Source organism: Vicugna pacos, chromosome 1 (assembly GCF_048564905.1).
Source record: "Vicugna pacos chromosome 1, VicPac4, whole genome shotgun sequence".
In the NCBI taxonomy this organism is placed as follows: domain Eukaryota; kingdom Metazoa; phylum Chordata; class Mammalia; order Artiodactyla; family Camelidae; genus Vicugna; species Vicugna pacos.
In genome coordinates this window covers 123,816,684-123,833,724 of record NC_132987.1, presented here as the reverse complement: position 1 = coordinate 123,833,724, position 17,041 = coordinate 123,816,684, and the positions used below count along the sequence as shown (strand labels likewise).

The 17,041-nt window shown below is 51.7% G+C and overlaps 1 long non-coding RNA gene across 2 annotated transcripts; it reads right to left on the bottom strand.

Moving 5' to 3' along the window:
- Positions 1 to 4,998: 4,998 nt before the first annotated feature.
- LOC140686188 (uncharacterized) lies at positions 4,999 to 13,836 on the bottom strand. Of its 2 annotated transcripts, none has more exons than XR_012059817.1 (3): positions 13,272 to 13,836; positions 11,305 to 11,448; positions 4,999 to 5,440 (listed from the first exon to the last, which is right to left on the bottom strand). It is a non-coding gene; the product is annotated as an uncharacterized lncRNA (long non-coding RNA). The 2 variants fall into 2 exon arrangements; XR_012059845.1 differs by lacking the exon at positions 13,272 to 13,836 and adding an exon at positions 12,235 to 12,360.
- Positions 13,837 to 17,041: the final 3,205 nt, after the last annotated feature.

Here is a 17,041-nt window from a genome sequence, read left to right as displayed (position 1 = left end):
AAGGCTGCCTGTTGGGGTGGAAAAGGGAGGCGGGGGTGGGAGGGAGGACTTCGCCCCCACCATGGAGCCTTTTACACTTGCTGACTTTTGAATTATGCAAATATACCACCTATTCAATAAAAGAAAGACCAAAAAAAGCTGAAAAAATAGGTTTAAATTTTAAAAAATCTTTGCAAGTTGGATTGTCAAAACACAGCACTCTCATGACTTTAATAGGACTATTTTTAGTTCTTATTTTGAGCAGTTGTCATGTACATCGCCAGCCCATTTTTCAGCTTGTGTTCGTCTTTTCCTTGTTGGCACAACACCGCTCTATCAAACACAGGAGTGTGCAAACGCGCGGAAACCCCGCTGACGGAGGGCACAGCCCCGACTCGCGCCTCGGGCCCGTTTCCCCGGAGGCTGCTCAGCGCGCAGCTCCCTGGGGCTCCCGTTGACCCCTAGCTGCTTTAACTGGAACGGAGGCAGGCCGACAGCCTTTTCCTTCGTGGCTCCTGCCTTCAGCGCCCCGCGTCCGCGTGATGGCTGCGTTTAGGTTACCGTCAGGCTTCTCTGGAATTGCAGCTGGAGCCCCCGCCCCGCGGGCTCCGCGAGCAGCCACCCGCGCCGGGCTCCTCCCGTCAGCACCAGGCTCTCCTCCCTGCAGCTGCTTTTCTGCAGGCAAAGCAGAAACCCTGCTACACGCAGTTATCCCTGCAGGGGAGCTTCAGGTGCTGCCTTCCTTCCAAGCCGCGCCCGGCCGAGCACTGCGCTGTCGCTGCAGTTCCGTCCTGGGCAAACGAGACGCACTGAGGAGACCTCCCCGGCGCCTGGAGGTGTATCTGCCACTTACTTAAATGTCCGTCTGAAAACTTTTATTGTTTCCCCATAGAAGTTCTGTACATTTCTTGTTAAGTTTATTTCTAAATGTACTTCATTTTGTATATATACAATATATACACGCATGCTTTAAAATCAGCTGCTTGACTTAATTCTCTCATGAGCCTAACACTTTCCCCAGGGTCTCACTTCGCTCTCCTGGACTGGCTAACTCTGCAGCCGAGGGCAGGGGAGGAACTCCAGGGTTGGCCATGGCACGGTGGACCTTTCCCGTGTCCCACCCTCGCACGTGCCCTCCGCTCACCCACCTTGGTGGCTTGGCCTCCCTGTGACGGGGCAGAGGCAGGACCTTCAGGCTCGTGTGCTGCACTTGAAGGCAGGGCCCGGCTCCCTTGACCTCTTCCTCCCCGCGTCCCCATGGTCACCTCTGGCACCGCATCCAGCCTCATCTCTTCCCTGCAGGCAGCCAGGGGGAGTCACCCCAGTCAGTGCTGCCCACAGAGCTCTCTGCGGTGATGGGAGCGGCCCACATCTGCACTGTCCTTCCTCACGCCTGAAGCACAGGACCTGGACTTTCAGTTCTGCTTAGTTAATCTGATAGGACACACACGGCCAGTAGCCACTGGGTTGGACAGAGCAGGTCCGGAGATGATGGGAAGCCTCAGACACACGGTGGTCCAGGCAGGACGGAGCTGGGCTTGGGCCGAAGGAAGGCCATCTGGACGTGGCGTTCCCCACGAGGAGGGTGGAGAAGGCAGCTGTGCGCCCCGGGCCACACTGGGAGTCAGCAGACGGCGCTGTGTGCTGCGCCTCCCTGTCCTGGGCCACGTCCGGGGTCCCCAGGGGGCCGTGGCAGGCCGGCCTTGTGGATGCCACATCTTGTCTGCAGGCTCCCCTCTCGTGACCTCGGTGTCTCTGGATGGCCCCGGTCACAACCCTCATGTGAAGTGTGGATCTGGGGACCCCCGCGTGACAGGGTGGGTTTCGTATCTCAGCTGAAGGGGATGCTGTGTCACCTGCCAGGGTTCACAGTGGGTCCCAGGGACATGAGACCTGGGGCTGGAGGAGGGAGACGTGGAGCCCAGAGCTTCCGGTCCGTCCTACTGGAAGACCTGCTTTTCCAAGTTGAAAATGTGGCTGCTTCCTTGACAAACGTGCACAAAGGCTTGAGCGAGATGGTGCCTTCCAGCTCCATCCTCCCGTCCAGGGGCACCCTGACAGGCGTGACCCACTGTGAGGGGGTAGCTGCCCCACCTCGGCCCTGCCCCCTGTAACTTAGGGATGGCAAGGCCCCCGTGACCACCTCACGTTTGGAGAGCCCAACACTGCCTCCAGCCGGACAGACCCCAGAGGCAGAGCCAGGTAGTGGACCCCTCCCCTGGCCTCACGGGGGGCTCCTCGGGGCCCCTCTCAGCCCCGAGCGGGGCAGGCAGAGCACAGTCACCGCCAGGTCCCCTCTGGAAGGAAGCCACATGGACCACACAGGCTGCTCCGTGTAGGGTTTCAACTGCTTAGTGAGGTCTTTGTACCAGAGAGCAGAACTTGAGGGGAAGACGCCCCCCGTCTCCCCTCCAGCCCCACTGTCACTGGGTCTCAGGAGGAATCGAGTAACGGCACACTCTACCCAGCGGGGACCCTGACCCGTGGCAGGCTTGCAGGCCTCAGCTTGTCACTGGCCTGCTGCTGCACTGGCAGGCCCGTCCGGTGCTGGGGGCCAGGAGACAGCCCCCAGCTCCCCCCAGGAGCACCTGGCCGGGTCGGGCAGAGCCAGCACCCCAGCAGCACAGTCACACCCACGGCCGCACCAGCGCAGGGAGCACTGTCCTGCCTCGGGGCCAGGGGAGCGCGGGACCGCGGGCTGGGCCTTGCCCTAGGTGAGCACGTGCCCAAACAGGCGGCCATCCCCTCCCTGCCCTGGGTCCCTGGAGGGAAGAGGCTCCAAGGTGGTCAGAGCACGTGCAGGGGAGGCCGAGCTAGCTCAGGAGTCGGCTCAGTGCTTCAAGGAGAATTCAATTTATTTTAACTAGTACAAATTTAATCCATTTTAATTAGTTTTAACTAATTTAAAATTGTTAATTAGTTAAAAATCAGAGCTTTCGCATAGAAATGTCAGACGTCAGGCTTCCCCTGAGAACTCAGCAGCCCCAGCACCATGAGGCTGTCTCCCCGCAGGGGAGGCAGCGGTCAGTGGAGCGGGGGTGCACGGAGGGAGGCCCCCAGTGCCCAGCCTGGATCGAGGGGCCTCCCGCCTGCCCCTCCCCTGCCTCCTCCGAGATTCCTGGGCCCCTGTCGGTGGGGAGCCTGCAGTCTTGCCCCCCACCCCACCCCAAGTAGCTCCATCAGGGGCCGGGCCAGTGCTTGCTTATGAATCACCGAGTGACCGTCTGTGGCAGTGTCCTCCCTCTGGGCACGCTGTCGCATTCTCCCTCTCATCAGGGTTGTGGCCGGGAGCTCACTGCTGGTGGCCACCCAGACCCTCGGCCTCTTTCTCCAGATCTCTGGCCTCCCCCTACCCACGCCCCCAGCTTCTTCCTGCTTCGAGGCTCTGACCCATGGCCTGGGCTACCCTGGGGCACTGGGCTCTTGTGCACGCAGAGCATAAGTGCCAGAGAGCTCCCAAGCTCCCTCTGCCGGCAACAGACACCCCCTTCCCAGCACTGAGAGGCTGCACGGAGCTGCGACCCGGCCTGAGGCTGGACAAGCTCCAGGCACCCCCCCTCGTGGGAGGGGGAGAGGAAAGGCCTGGCCCGGGGCCGGCAGAGTGGAGAGCTCACCTGGGGCCGCTGAGGCCCTGCGTGGCCTCTTCCCCTCCTGTCCTGCCAGCTCGGGGTCAGTGGCCACTCAGAGTCAGCAGAAAGAGGAGGTCTCAGGAGTCAGCGTGCAGCCTGCCCCAGGTGCTGCCCCCTCACCTTCAAGGTCACCACGCTGCCCAACCCGTCCGTCCACAGTCAGCTCGAAGGGCCCCAGGGGCGGAGGCCAGTGAGGGCCAGTGAGATAGGAATAGGCAGGTGAGGGCAGATGTGGGCTGCTGAGGAGGGTGAGGGCCAGCGAGAAGAAATACGGGCCGGTTAGGGCAGAGTGAGGCCAGTTTGGACTCGTGGAGCTGGGCAGGGCAGGTGAGCGTAAGATGAGGGCCAGAGAGAAACTACAAGGAGGCGAGGGTAGGTGAGGGCTTTTGAGGACCAGTGAGAGCAGGTGGGGGGAGAGGGCAGGTGAGGGTCAGTCTGGACTCCCAGCCTGGGCTCCTCTACACCCATGTCTTCCTGAAACTGCTTCCAGGCTTCTCGGTGAATGTTCCTGTTCGTGGGCCCTGGGCTGGGCCTCAGCCTTAAGGTCTGTGACCCCCCATGGCAGGGGTCCCTCTTGGGTGGCACCGCCACATGCAGAACCCACGGATACCCATGACAATCGTGCTTTGGGGCAGCAGCCTAGTGTCGGGGGGTGGACTCAGTCCACTCTTCCTCTTGTAGTTGGTCACTGCCAGTGAGCAGAACCCACCCTGAAATGCAGGCGTGTGGCCACATGCCCCCGGCCCCCTGCACCCCACCCAGATGGTGGTACCTGCCTGCCCCCTTCCCATGGCCACGCCACAGCCCCTCCTGATCCCCCTCCCACGGCCATGCCCCACCTGCTTGCGGGCTCCAGGGTCCAGGAACATCAGGGTGGGCCTGCCTGGGGCCCCCCTCCCGCCCCTGCTGAGGCTCTGAGAGGTGGCTGCTGTGAACGAAAATACTGCCGTGTGAATGAAAATGCTGCAACCATATCAGTAAACAAAGAAGGCTGAAACCAGGTCATCAGCGGCTGCCACCCCGCAGTGGGGACAGGCCTGCAGCCTGGCCTCTGCAGCCACTCACAGTGGTGCACCCTGAGCAGACTCGGAATAAGAAAGGACAAGACACTGGCCCTAGACAGCCAGGTGCTTGTCGAGGGAATGAATTCAGTGAGCCCAAGTGTTTGCTTCTTCCCATACATAGAACAGCGGTAAATTCTTTACCTTGAGGTGCCTGATTCTCTTTAGGTAACAAGTAATCTTGCATTGTTCCGACTACCTGGTCTTTGTTGTAAAGCCCCTATACATCCTAGCTCCTCCCCTACCTCTTCAGAGCAGCCCCTCAGAGACACCTGAGAGGCCGTCACCCCGGCTCGAGTCCTCCCGCCAAACAGAACATGACTCTTAACTTTAAGGCTGCGCGTGTATTTCAGTCAACAGTTTTGGCGACCACGAAGGGACCCAGAGCAGACTTTTCTCCTTCGCCTGAGCTCTCCGAGGAGCCGGAGCCTTGGTACCAGCAGTGGCCCTTTGTGCCCACCCACCTCCTCGTGGAGTCCAGACGAATTTGGGTGAGTCTCTCCTGGATCTCGGATCTCCCATATTGGCTTATGCTTCTGAGTTTTATTTGGCGGTGCATCCAGGTACCTGGCCCCCGAGTTGAAAGATGCTGGGGGGAATTACCCACCCAGTGGAGACATGCTGGGTGGGGCCTGGTTGAAAGATACCGGGAAACGCCCACCTTGAGGAGACGTCCGAGTGGGGCTGGTGGAAAGACACTGGGCTCTGGACTGAGTAGTCAGGTAAGAGGCTGGTCTAACACTTTCCTCAGTTTGGCTACCTCCATTAAATCTGTCGGGATAAAAGGAAAACTCTTATGAGGAATCTTTCACCTCCAAAAATGGGGCCCTCCTCCTGGCTGGCAGCAGCCTTCTCGGGTGGCGGAGGCAACCTCGTGCCGTGCAGGCGTCCCTGTGGGAAAACTGCTGCGGGTTTGTCTGGCAGCCCAGCCTTAGAATGGGGAAGAGAACTTTCAAAAAAAAAGAAAAGAAAAGAAATGACAGATTGCCAGCCTCCAGCTAATACCCCAGCCAGGCTTATTTACCCACAGCACTTACAGCCTTAATGGGGAATTCAAAAAACCTCACCCTGAAAGTAACTAGCCAGGCCTGATGAAACATTTTCTGGAATCTGACCTTATAAAAACAAAAGCCCCTTTGGGGGAACTTGGAGTTCTCTTCCTGTGTCCTTGAAATGTAGATGTTTAGTCTTTCTCTGGGTGTTTTGTGTGTCTGTGTGTGTGTGTATATGTATGTGTTTCCTTTTATTTGAAGGAAGGCTTGGACTCTGCCATGCAAAGGGTACAAGTATTGTGTGCATGTGGCGGCCAAGCAAATAAATTGGGATTCTCGGCGGTTCTTTGATTGTACCAATTCTCAGGCATTTTGCCATTTTGACCTTCGTTGCATCAGCCAGGGCCACAAAGGACTTTATCTTTTGGGGAGTAAACTTTAGAAATTTATTTAGGCAACACCCCCCACTCTCATGTGGAAAAGCCTCTTCATCTATTGGCTTAAAATCACTATTAATTGAAGGCCATATGAAGGATCCTTTAATGTGGAAAAACTTCTAAACTTGTGAAAGTTAAGAGAGCTCTCATTATAAACAGCTGTTTTATTGGTACCTATTAAAATCAATCAAGTTTAAAGGTGGAAAAATATATCTAATGGTTAACCTAAGACCTTACTTCAAAGGAGGGAAAAGACTGGTTTGGAAAGCTACATATGTGTTTTCTCTTTCCCTTCAATGGGTTTTAGAGATGCTAATAAAAACATTAGAATAATTAATGTTAATCAGGTTGAGTAACTGAAAAAAGAAATGTAAAAATGTCAAAAGATTTTTTCTTGACAATAATAAGGGGTTTATCCCAAATGGATAAATGTTCTTTAGATGGTTATTTCGAATGGGATAAATAAAATGGACATTTTTGGATTTAGATACAAGGTTTTGATACTACACTATGTAAAGTTAAAAAAAAAAAGGCCAAAGGGATCACCTACTGGTCCCCAACATTAAAGTTCAAACAAGTCCGCTTTATTTACCCCAGTTTAAAATGTATATATTTAAAGGGCTAGAAAAAAAAATATATATACTAAGATACTTGATCAGTGATTGGGGCAACCAATCAATTAATCAAATTAAAAACTGACAAGGGCCTAAGTCCTTTGGCTCAAACTTGGGGATCCCAGAAACTTTTATATAAAAATTAGATAAAGTGGACAAGTAATAAAAGAAAAAGGCTCCTGGCATCCCTTCTAGCAATAAGAATTATTGATTAAACCTAATAAATGTTAAAATTAAAGGTATAAGAGTTAATAAAATGGAGACAAAAGTTTGTAAAGTTGGTATATTTAAGTGGGCTTTACATAAATCTCTTCTGCTTAATTATGTTGTGGGATAGATATGTTTCCATGGAAAAACGCTTCCCCTTCTTGGTATTATAAGGCTGGGCACATATCTGTCCCTCAGAAAACATTACTTAAACAAACTAAAGGAAACCCATAGAGTTGCCTGAGCCACCCAATATAAAGTAAAACTAAAAACTAATATTCAGGGGCTAATAAAAAAGAATAATAAGAGATCTACCCTGGGTTTAACTTACAACTCAAGGAAAAGAGACCTTACTAAACGCCTTCTGCAAGCTTTGGAAGACGTGATAAAGTAAACCTTAAAGTTTTAAAACATGGAATTCTGTGTTTAGAGCTCTTCTCACTGATACTGAAAAGCAAATTAAGGAGATGCAGTTGGGCCTGGGTGACAGAGCAGTTCTCTGGGGAACTGGAAGCACCTGTCTCTGTTCTGCAGATCAGAAATGTAAATACAGCAAACAGTGACCTAGGGCTGAGCCTAATTAGCTCAACGAGGTGAAACTTGAGACCAAAGACATTTCTGGCATTTTAGAACTCAGAACTCTGACGGGCCCTTCAGACTTTGTCCAGAAATCTTAAATGTCTTTTTCATCAATAGTGAGCCTTAGTGATGTGAGCAAGCAAATTCAGCTCGCTCCAACTGTTGTTCATAAGCAGTAAAGTTATATTGTTAAACCTAACTCCTAAGTAATTTTTAAAGTGAAGCTACGAGATCTCTAGCTTTTGTCTGTTTATAAGTCTGTGTACACATTATAGATATGAGATATTTCTCCCGCTAAAAAAAAAAAAAATCAAAGTGGAACAGCTCTGCATAGTTGACATAAAAATAAGAGCTTACAAATTTAGTATTTTTAAAATAAAAACTGACCAAATTGACTTTCAGGTTCACATGAACTGGAAAATATTTAATGTTAAGTTAGTGCTTGGTATTAAGTCTAGTTTAAGTTCGTTCTAATTAGTAAAGAAATATTTAGAGTCATCAATATTAAGTACAATACGCTTACTGTGCCTAGGTTTAATGAAAGTCAAATAAGGTCCTGTTCTATCTGTTGCAGGTTTGTCAAAATAATAATAATAATAATAATAATAATAATAATAATAATAATAATAATAATAATGTGTGATAAAATTCTAAGTAAATTAAAATGCAAATGAGATGAGACCTTTTGGGTAAATTCTTTAAAATATATTTTAAAAATGTATGCTTAAAATAATCTCTAAATACTTGGTGTCTTTAAATTCTAGAGTTGTGCTAAATTAAGTTAAATGATGGGAGTTTATTAAATAGCTATGCCACTTTCAGATAAAATAAGATTGAAATATTACTTAACATTTGACTTCCTCTTACAGAGAAACTAAAGGTGTTTAAAAATATTAATAAATGTTTGGCACCACCCTGAAATGTTCTCTACTATTAAGGGAAACATCTCAGCATCCTAGGAAAGTAAGGTGAATGTGTAAAGGAAGATATAAGGAAAGGAATTATATTTTGTTAATGGAAAATAGTGACTTTGTCCTGAAGCTGGTCACTTCTAAATGAAAGAGAAAATAAGGGACAAAATAATATGAGAATAGAAAGCTGTGGAAGGCTTGTGGAAGAGGAACCCTGAGGAAAGTGTTTTGCACGTGGTCGGGACTGGCTAAGTTTAGAGTAAATGTGGTCAAAGTAAATGAATCTTAGAAGTAAGCTGGTAAAAGACCAGATTTGGTTTTCTCTCTGCTAAAAGGACAAAGTTTTCTTAAAATGTTAATCTGCCTTCAGTAACAGGTTGTGAAGCTACTCATACCCCTTAAGTGCTCTGTTCTGCCTTTACCTGTGAAATATTTTCTTGTTAATGAATAAGTACTCTTTCACAGTAATCTATACTTTTATCTGACCAAGTGTTTTGAAACCTTTTAACAAGCTTCCCAAATATCAATTTCTGGTTAAATTTCTTTTGATCTCCAGCTAACTTTGGGATGCTACAGAGGGCCCCTGAAACATCCCAAAGAGAGATTTTAAACTAGTAAATTTCACTTGGTATGATAAATAACATGGTATTGTCAAATGAATAATAAATCTTCCTAGGTTACATTGTATGAGAAAATATTATTAATATAGATATTCTAGAATTTGTATGGACACCCTAAAATCCTGGTATATCTGAAATGTTACCAGTCATAATTCTGGTTATTGTGACCAGGTTTCTTTATCGATTACAGTGTAACGGTGTTTAACCATGCTGTTAAATCTTTTGTCATTTATAGACAGTTATTGTTTTAGTCTGATGATTTTACAAAATGCTTTATAGCACTGAACTATAAACTGGGTAAGAAATTTTAAAGGTCTAATGAAAACTCTGATTTCATAAAACTGTTAACAAACGGATTAGTTACATGGGACTGAGTAAACTGACGAATATGGTTATAATTATATTAAATTCTAGTTTTGTTAATTGAGGACTATATTTACTAAGACACTTCCCAAATCATTCCTTACTGTAATGTTACATTGCTGCGAAGTTTAATTGAATTATTAAAAGGACACTCTAGGTTTGCTTCTGAAGCTCAATAGTCTATCCTTGGGTAAAGATCCGATGCCCCGTGACCTGCAGCCCGGGGGCTGCACACACTAGAACAGACGTGACTTAAAGAACTGTCTCCAACCTGAATGGAAGGACCTTTACCAGGTACTCTTAACTAAACCAAGCACAGTGAAAGCTAAAGGAAGCTGACTTTCGGATTAGTTTCCAGTCAGAAAGCGCCCCTGCAGTGCACTGGCCTATAGAGCACTGCTCTCCTTAAAGCAACGCTCAAATGAAGAAAAAGCTACCAGGCCAGCATGGGAAGAAGACGACACCTGAGGTAGACAGCTGGCCCGAGACACCGGACCAGGCCTGCATACCAATCACTTTGATGTTTGCTCACACCTTTGCTTATAAACTAATCCAACTGTTAGGTTCACGGTAAATTACCCATGTCCAGTACTTCTGTGTTGCCTTGGTGGGTTTCCCCACTCCAAGGCTCTAACTAGCGAGCCCTCAGAAAATTTATTCTAAAAAGGAATGATAGCTCTGTTTAGGCCACTATTGCCATTACAAGGTGGGAGACCTCACTTGGCCAAGTAATAATCCCTGCTCTGAGCCTGACCATGAATATGAATTTTCTTACAAGATCACTCAAGCTCAGTCAGAAACACAAGCAAAATATTAACCCAAAAATGTAACTTCTCAACTATTAAATCCTTACTTGTGACTTTAGTAGCGTTACTAACTGTATTACTTACATCCTGTCTATTTTATAAAATTGTTGTCTCTTCCATTTCCCAGTGTGTAACCAGGCCTCCAACAAGATTGATGATGGCTAAACATCTTGAGAAAATAGATAAAACGTATAGCCCTGCATAAGATAATTGTAATAGTGTGATTCTAGGTATGGGGATGAGCAACCAGGGGTAAACATCTCCTGGATCATAATAGACTAGTAAGACAGGTGACCCAGAGAACTTTTAATATCAACAGGGCCTGATCCAAAACTGGCACTTTGAGTGGCATGTCAACAGATTCTTCACCTGATCGAGGAATGAGCCTTCCAAGCACCGTGGGACAAAATTAGTCACGAAATGTCTCCCAAAATATTGGTCGAATTTAGGACCAAGGGGGAGCACTGTGAACGAAAATACTGCCCTGTGAGTGAAAATGCTGCAACCATATCAGTAAACAAAGAAGGCTGAAACCAAGTCATCAGCGGCTGCTGCCACCCCCCAGTGGGGACAGGCCTGCAGCCCGGCCTCTGCAGCCACTCACAATGTGCCCTCTGAGCGGACTCGGAGTAAGAAAGGACAGGACACTGGCCCGAGACAGCCAGCTGCTTGTCGAGGGAATGAATTCAGTGAGCCCAAGTGTTTGCTTCTTCCCATACATAGAACAGCGGTAAATTCTTTACCTTGAGGTGCCTGATTCTCTTTAGGTAACAAGTAATCTTTCATTGTTCTGACTACCTGGTCTTTGTTGTAAAGCCCCTATACATCCAGCTCCTCCCCTACCTCTTCGGAGCAGCCCCTCAGAGACACCTGAGAGGCCGTCACCCCGGCTCGAGTCCTCCCGCCAAACAGAACATGACTCTTAACTTTAAGGCTGCGCGTCTATTTCAGTCGACACTGCCAAGAGTTGCCTGTGGAGCTGTGGAACCGGGGCCTGATGCCAGCAGCCGCCTGCCACCTGGTGGTCACGTCCTGACAGCAGCCATCTCAACAACTCTGCTTTCAGAAAAGGCAGGAAAAGATAAGCCAGTTTCAGAGCCATTTACCTGAACATTTAAAACAGGGCAAACATCAGGGCGCAACGTTCGGGAAACACAGACCCACGGAGTAGTTGCACACACCCCGAATTCACAACGGGGCCTCCGGGGGGAAGAGGAGGGCTGCGGTGGGGTGCGACTCCGGGTGCTCCGCTGAAAATGGAAACAAGGCACAATGCTAGGATCTGCAAATATGGACAACAGGTTAAAAGTAAAATAAAATAAAGTAGGAAAAAAGCCCAAACACTAACAAAAATGTTCATCTATCAATTTGTCAGTAATGATAGAAAGAGTAAAGCTAACCACATGGGGCCCCAGGCCCCAGGGAGGCTCCACCGCCTCAGTCACAGGCAGCCAGGGTTTACCCAGCGCTGAGCTGGCTCCTCCTGGGGGCAAAGACAGGAGACTCAAGTTGTGGGACAGAAGGGAAGGGGGCAGGGCACAGCCAGTCAAGGAATGTCACAGCACTTAACACCCAAATGGTGGACGATTCAACCCCCAGTAGGCCCTGAGGATTAAGGCGACAGGAGACCTGACTTGTGGCAGAACTCGAGCTTCGCTGTCTGCTCGCTGTGATGCAGCAGCACAGGAAATGACACCCATGGGTGCCGTGCCGCCCCGAGGCTGGCACGAACGGTCAGCGTGGGCATGGCCCAGTTGCTGGGAATCCCAGCCTCTTCCCCAGAGTGGCTGGAATGGTCGGCCCGCTTGCTGGCACGTGAAGCTACCGAGCCCACGAGAAATGGCAACACCACGCCTCACCGCCTCTCTCGCTCCCTGGTCCTCAGAGCATGCCCGCACTCTGTGCGGGCTGTGCTCCTGCCTTCAGCTACCCTGAGCACCCGCCCCGCAGCGCGTGGCCGTGCGCTTGCCTTCGGACACAGCCTGCACTCTGTCTGGGGGGGGTGTGCCTCTCTGAATACACCTACCTTTACTCACCTGTGGCTCCTCCTTGAATTCTTTCCTACGTGCAGCCAAGGACCCACACTCGGCGGGGCATGTCCCAGGGCTCCACCGAGACCTGGGACATGGCCCTCCTCACCCCACATCCATTTTTCCTGTATCAGTTGTGAATGCGCATGTTTAGAACATGGGAGAATCCTTTCACTCAGTTTTGCTGGGAGAAAAAGCACGTCTCTTGCCCTAAGTCTTGTGCCAAAGTAAGCAAAGCAGTGGGCACGTTGGGAACTGTTCTGCTCTCTTCTGGGGCAGGAACAGGGCGGGCAGGCCCTGTGTCAGGTCAGACAGACCTGAGGGGGGCGTGCTCAGCCCAGGCCTGGCCGGCAGGGGACAGCAGTTGGGACCAGCAGGGCTCAGCTGAGGGGAGGAGGTCAGGAACGGCCTGGGGCTGCTCTGGGCCAGGCCCCTGTCCCGGTGGGGAGGGTGACTTGCCTGCCCCCAACCCAGGATCCTCAGGCGGTCCCAAGCCTGAGCAAGTGGAGGCTGCCTGCTGGCCCTGGCCCACACTCCCCAGACGCGCACTCCTTGGGCAGTGGTGCCAGCCTGGACCCCAGGAGTCCCCTCGGCGTCCCCAGGCCACGCATCACACAGCTGCAGGCAGAGCCACACTGCCCCCCAGTGGCCGGCCAGCCGCTCGCCCGGCCAGCCTGAGGCTCTTTCCAAGGTGTCTGTATGGTTCCTTGTTTACAGAGCAGAGAAGCCAGGAGTGTGACTCAGGACAAGAACGATCAGAGACACCCTCACCTGAGGGCCTGGCCTTGGAGCAGCACCTGCTCACTTTTTCCATGTGCCTCCCTCTTCTGGTCCTGGTCCTGGGACCTGGTAAAGGGACAGTCCCTGTGCTCCTGGGGCTGAAGAGGGGCTGAGGTGGGGGGACCAACAAGTGACACACACACAAATCAACAGGTGAGAGATAGGAAAGCAGGCACCTGGGAGCAGAGGGAGGGCCAGAGGGGGAGGGGAGAGGGAGGGGTGGGGAAGGGGAGGGGAGGGGAGAGGGAGGGAGCTCTACTGACCTGAGAGTGTGCATGGGCTGGACCTGAGATGGCAAGCTCTTTCAGTTTCTTTACACACTCACACTCACGTGCCCGTGTGCACACGCACCACGCACACACAGGCTTGAACAGAGCGGCGGCACGTGATCCTGTGATCACAGACCAGTTTGCTCTCCGCGTTTCCCAGACACAGCAGTTTCCACGCACATGTCCGGGATGTGGTTTCCGGGGCCCCGTGGTGTCTCCCTGCAGCTTTGTAGCCCAGCTGAGGTCCCACTGAGCGTCTTCAGCTTGCTTTCTAAAGAGCACAGTCCTGTTCTTCTCTTCAACTTTGTGGAGGTGCGATTTACCTGAGCAAGCGGCAGGGTCTTTGTTAGCACAGGCAGGGGGTGTGGAGTTCATGCTTGTTTACCCTCAGCTCTGAGAAGGGCCTCCTTCCTCCTCTCTACCCGCTCGCCCGCACACCCCGCCTCCTCCAGCTGAGCCTGCTCCCCCAGCTCTGCAGAGGTGGTGGCTGGGTCTTGCCAGGGCCCTCCGGAGGGTTAGGATGCTTTGAAAATAGTGAGGGAGCAGCAGAGGGCTGTCCTGCCCTCACCACCTCCCCCACAAGCTCTTCTGGCAGGAGGATGGGGGGCAGTGAGTCCCAAAGATCTGGGGAGATGGGAGAGGGGAGAGTGAGCCCCCCACCCTCGCTTCCCAGCTCAGGTCACCTGGAAGACGTGAAAGACTCTGTTCACAGAAGCACAATTGTGAGCACAGGAAGTTCTAAAAAAATCGACCCCAAAACACTAGAATTAATAAGTGAACTTTGCAAGGTTCCAGGACACTAACTTCATACAAAAATAAACTGTGCTTCTACATACTAGCAACAAATAATCGGTAAATAAAAATTTTAAAACACCCACTTCCAGTAACAGTAAAGTCATAAAATATCTAAGAAGTAACTTAGTGAAAATTTGCATGTTCTTTACACTGAAAACCACAAAGCACTGCTGGGAGAAATTAAAGATTATCTAAAGAAAGGGGAAGATATACCATATCCATAGACTGGAAAGCTCATTGCTAGGGTGAAAATTCTCAAAGTTGATCTCAAAATCAAAATCTCAATGGGCTTTTTACTTTGTAGAAATTGAGAAGCTGATTCAAAATCTATATAGAAAGGTAAGAGACATTCAACAGGAAATCAGTTTTGAGAAAGAAAAGCTAAGTGGGAGGTGGGAAGGCCATACACACGGGAAATCAAAGGCGACAAATAAGTCCAGGAAAAGACCACATGTACGTAGATAACTGATTTTCAACAGAGGTGTCCACATAATCCAGTTCGAGAAAGAACAGTCTTTGGACCAACTGTGCAAGAACAGCTGGGTACCCACAGGGCATCCACATTCACAAACACACATTAGAAATGGGCGATGCGCTTGGCAGCCAAAAAGCCGCTCACCATCTGGTTCTACAAGAATGCAGTCACTGGACCCAGTGGTCAGTGACCTTTAACACACCTGACAGGAGGTCAGGGCAGAGATCTGGCATGAGGCACTCTGTGCTCTGGGAAAACTGGAAGAACAGGACTGCAGATAAATACTTCAAGAGAAAACTTTGTGAACCCAACTTCTTGCATCTTGTCATACCCAGAAAGGCACTAAAACCATTAACAGAGACACCTGCTCCAGGTGTCCTTCTACGGAGACACGTGCTTGACTGCTCGGACCCTCTTCACCAAAACCACACACACACACACACACACACACACACACACACACACACACACACACACACACGGGCGTCCGCCCTTCACCTCTGTGGAGTGCTTGCCCAGAGCTCCTGCGGGGCTGTCTCCGGGCCTGCAGTCCTCAGCGCGTCCGCACGTGAAGCTGAACTCAGGACTCGCACATCGTGCTTTTCTCTTCCAGCTGACAAACCTCAGTTTAAAAGTTAAGTCTGTAAAACGTCTAGATCTGTGTTGTCCATTTGGGGAGCCATTAGTTACACATATTTACATTTAAATTAATTGAAGTGAAGTTAACAGTCAGTTCCGAGCCACACTTCTCATGCTCACCTGCAGCTGGTGGCTGCCTGTCGGACAGGATAGAGACACGGCCCGACTTCTTTGTCATCAGAGACGTCTGCTGGTCAGCGCTGTTAGGGATGAAAACATTGCAGAAAATTTCCCCAGACTCGGGATGGGCACATACTTCTCAGGATACAGCAAGCAATATTCAGGGCAGGAAAAACGGATAGACTGGACTTGACCAAAATTAAACGCTCTACTCGTTATTTTTCTAATTTAATTCTTATTTTAATTGTTTAGGGTGGAGGTAATTAGGTTTATTTTTCACTTTTGGTGAAGGTACTGGGGGCTGGACCTGGGACCTCGTACATGCTGGGCGCGCACTCTACCACCGAGCTATACCCGCCCCCCCCCAATCTGCTCTTTAAAAGACACCATTAAGCAAACAAGAAGACAAGGCACGCCTGGGGGCGAACATTAGTAACAACATTCCGTGTATCTAGCAGCCGGCTCGCATCCAGAATACCTAGGAAGCCCTGCAATTCACTGAAAAGAAGACAAATACTCAGGTTTTAAACGTGCAAACGGTTGGAACAGACACTGAACACAACCTACAAAGACTAGCCAGCAGGTTGGAACACGCGCCACATCACAGGTTTGCCTTCGAGGGAAGAGGCGCCACATCGCCCCCACCGCAAAGGCCAGGTGAAGAGCTGACCGCCCTGTGTCCACAAACGAGTGAGGCGGGCGGCGCCGCAGGCTCGTCGCCGCCGGGCAGGGTCCCGCCAAGCTGAACGTGCTCCCACGACAAGGCCCCCAGTCCGCGCGCAGGCGTCCACTCACAAGAGGGGAAAACGTAACGCTCCCAAGAAGACTCCCGCGCAGATGTCTGCAGCGTATTTTTAGCTACAGTCCTTGAAACTGGCAACCACCCAAACATCCGTCAAGGAACGGAGGATAAACACAGGAGGCGCATCCACACAGCGAAAACCACTCCGAACAGCAACGAAAGAACTGCCGAGGGCGGGGCCCCCTCTGCCCCAGGGCGGCGCTCGGGCTTCTGGCCGCGGCGGTGGGGACCGGGCGGCTCGGGGAGGGCGGAGGCGCGGCGCCTGGGCGGGTGTAGGGAGGGGGCCGTGCCGTCGGGCCGCTGCGCGCGGCCCTCCCCGTGGTGCGAGCTGCCGCGGGTGCGCTGCCCTCCCCCCCCCCCGGAGCCTGCTGCGGGAGGCCCGCGCTGCCCGGAGAGGGTGCAAGGCCGGGGGCCCGTCTCGCCCCAGCTCCTGGGGGTCCAGGCCCAGCCTGTGGAGACGGGGAACAGGCATCCGGGAAACGGCGGCGAGTCGGGGCTTCGAGGGGGCAAGAGGCTGGGGCAGGGAGGGGCCGTGCAGGTGGGGAGGGGCGAGGGGGACGCGGCGCCGGCGGGCCTCGGTCGCAGGTCCGCCCAGTGCCCCAGAGCCGCGAGGCGCCTTCGGGGAAGGGCAGGCGTGCTCCGGGCTGAGGCGCACTCGCGGCCACGCAGCCTCCACGTGACCTCACACGCACCTCCTGGAGAACCCCGGCCCCCTTCTCAGCCGCAGGGGCCGCCGCCCAGGCTACAGACCCCCGAATCCCTCCTTGCACTTCGGGGTCTGTCTCTCTCCAGGACTCGGGTCGACCGGTGCGCCTCCCGGACCCTCCTGCCCCTCCCCCCGGGCCTGGTCTCCCCAGCTTTCCGTCCGCGTCCTCTGGTCCTCTGAATCCGCCTCCCCGGTGCGGGGCCCCCTCACTGGAGGCAGGGCGCCTC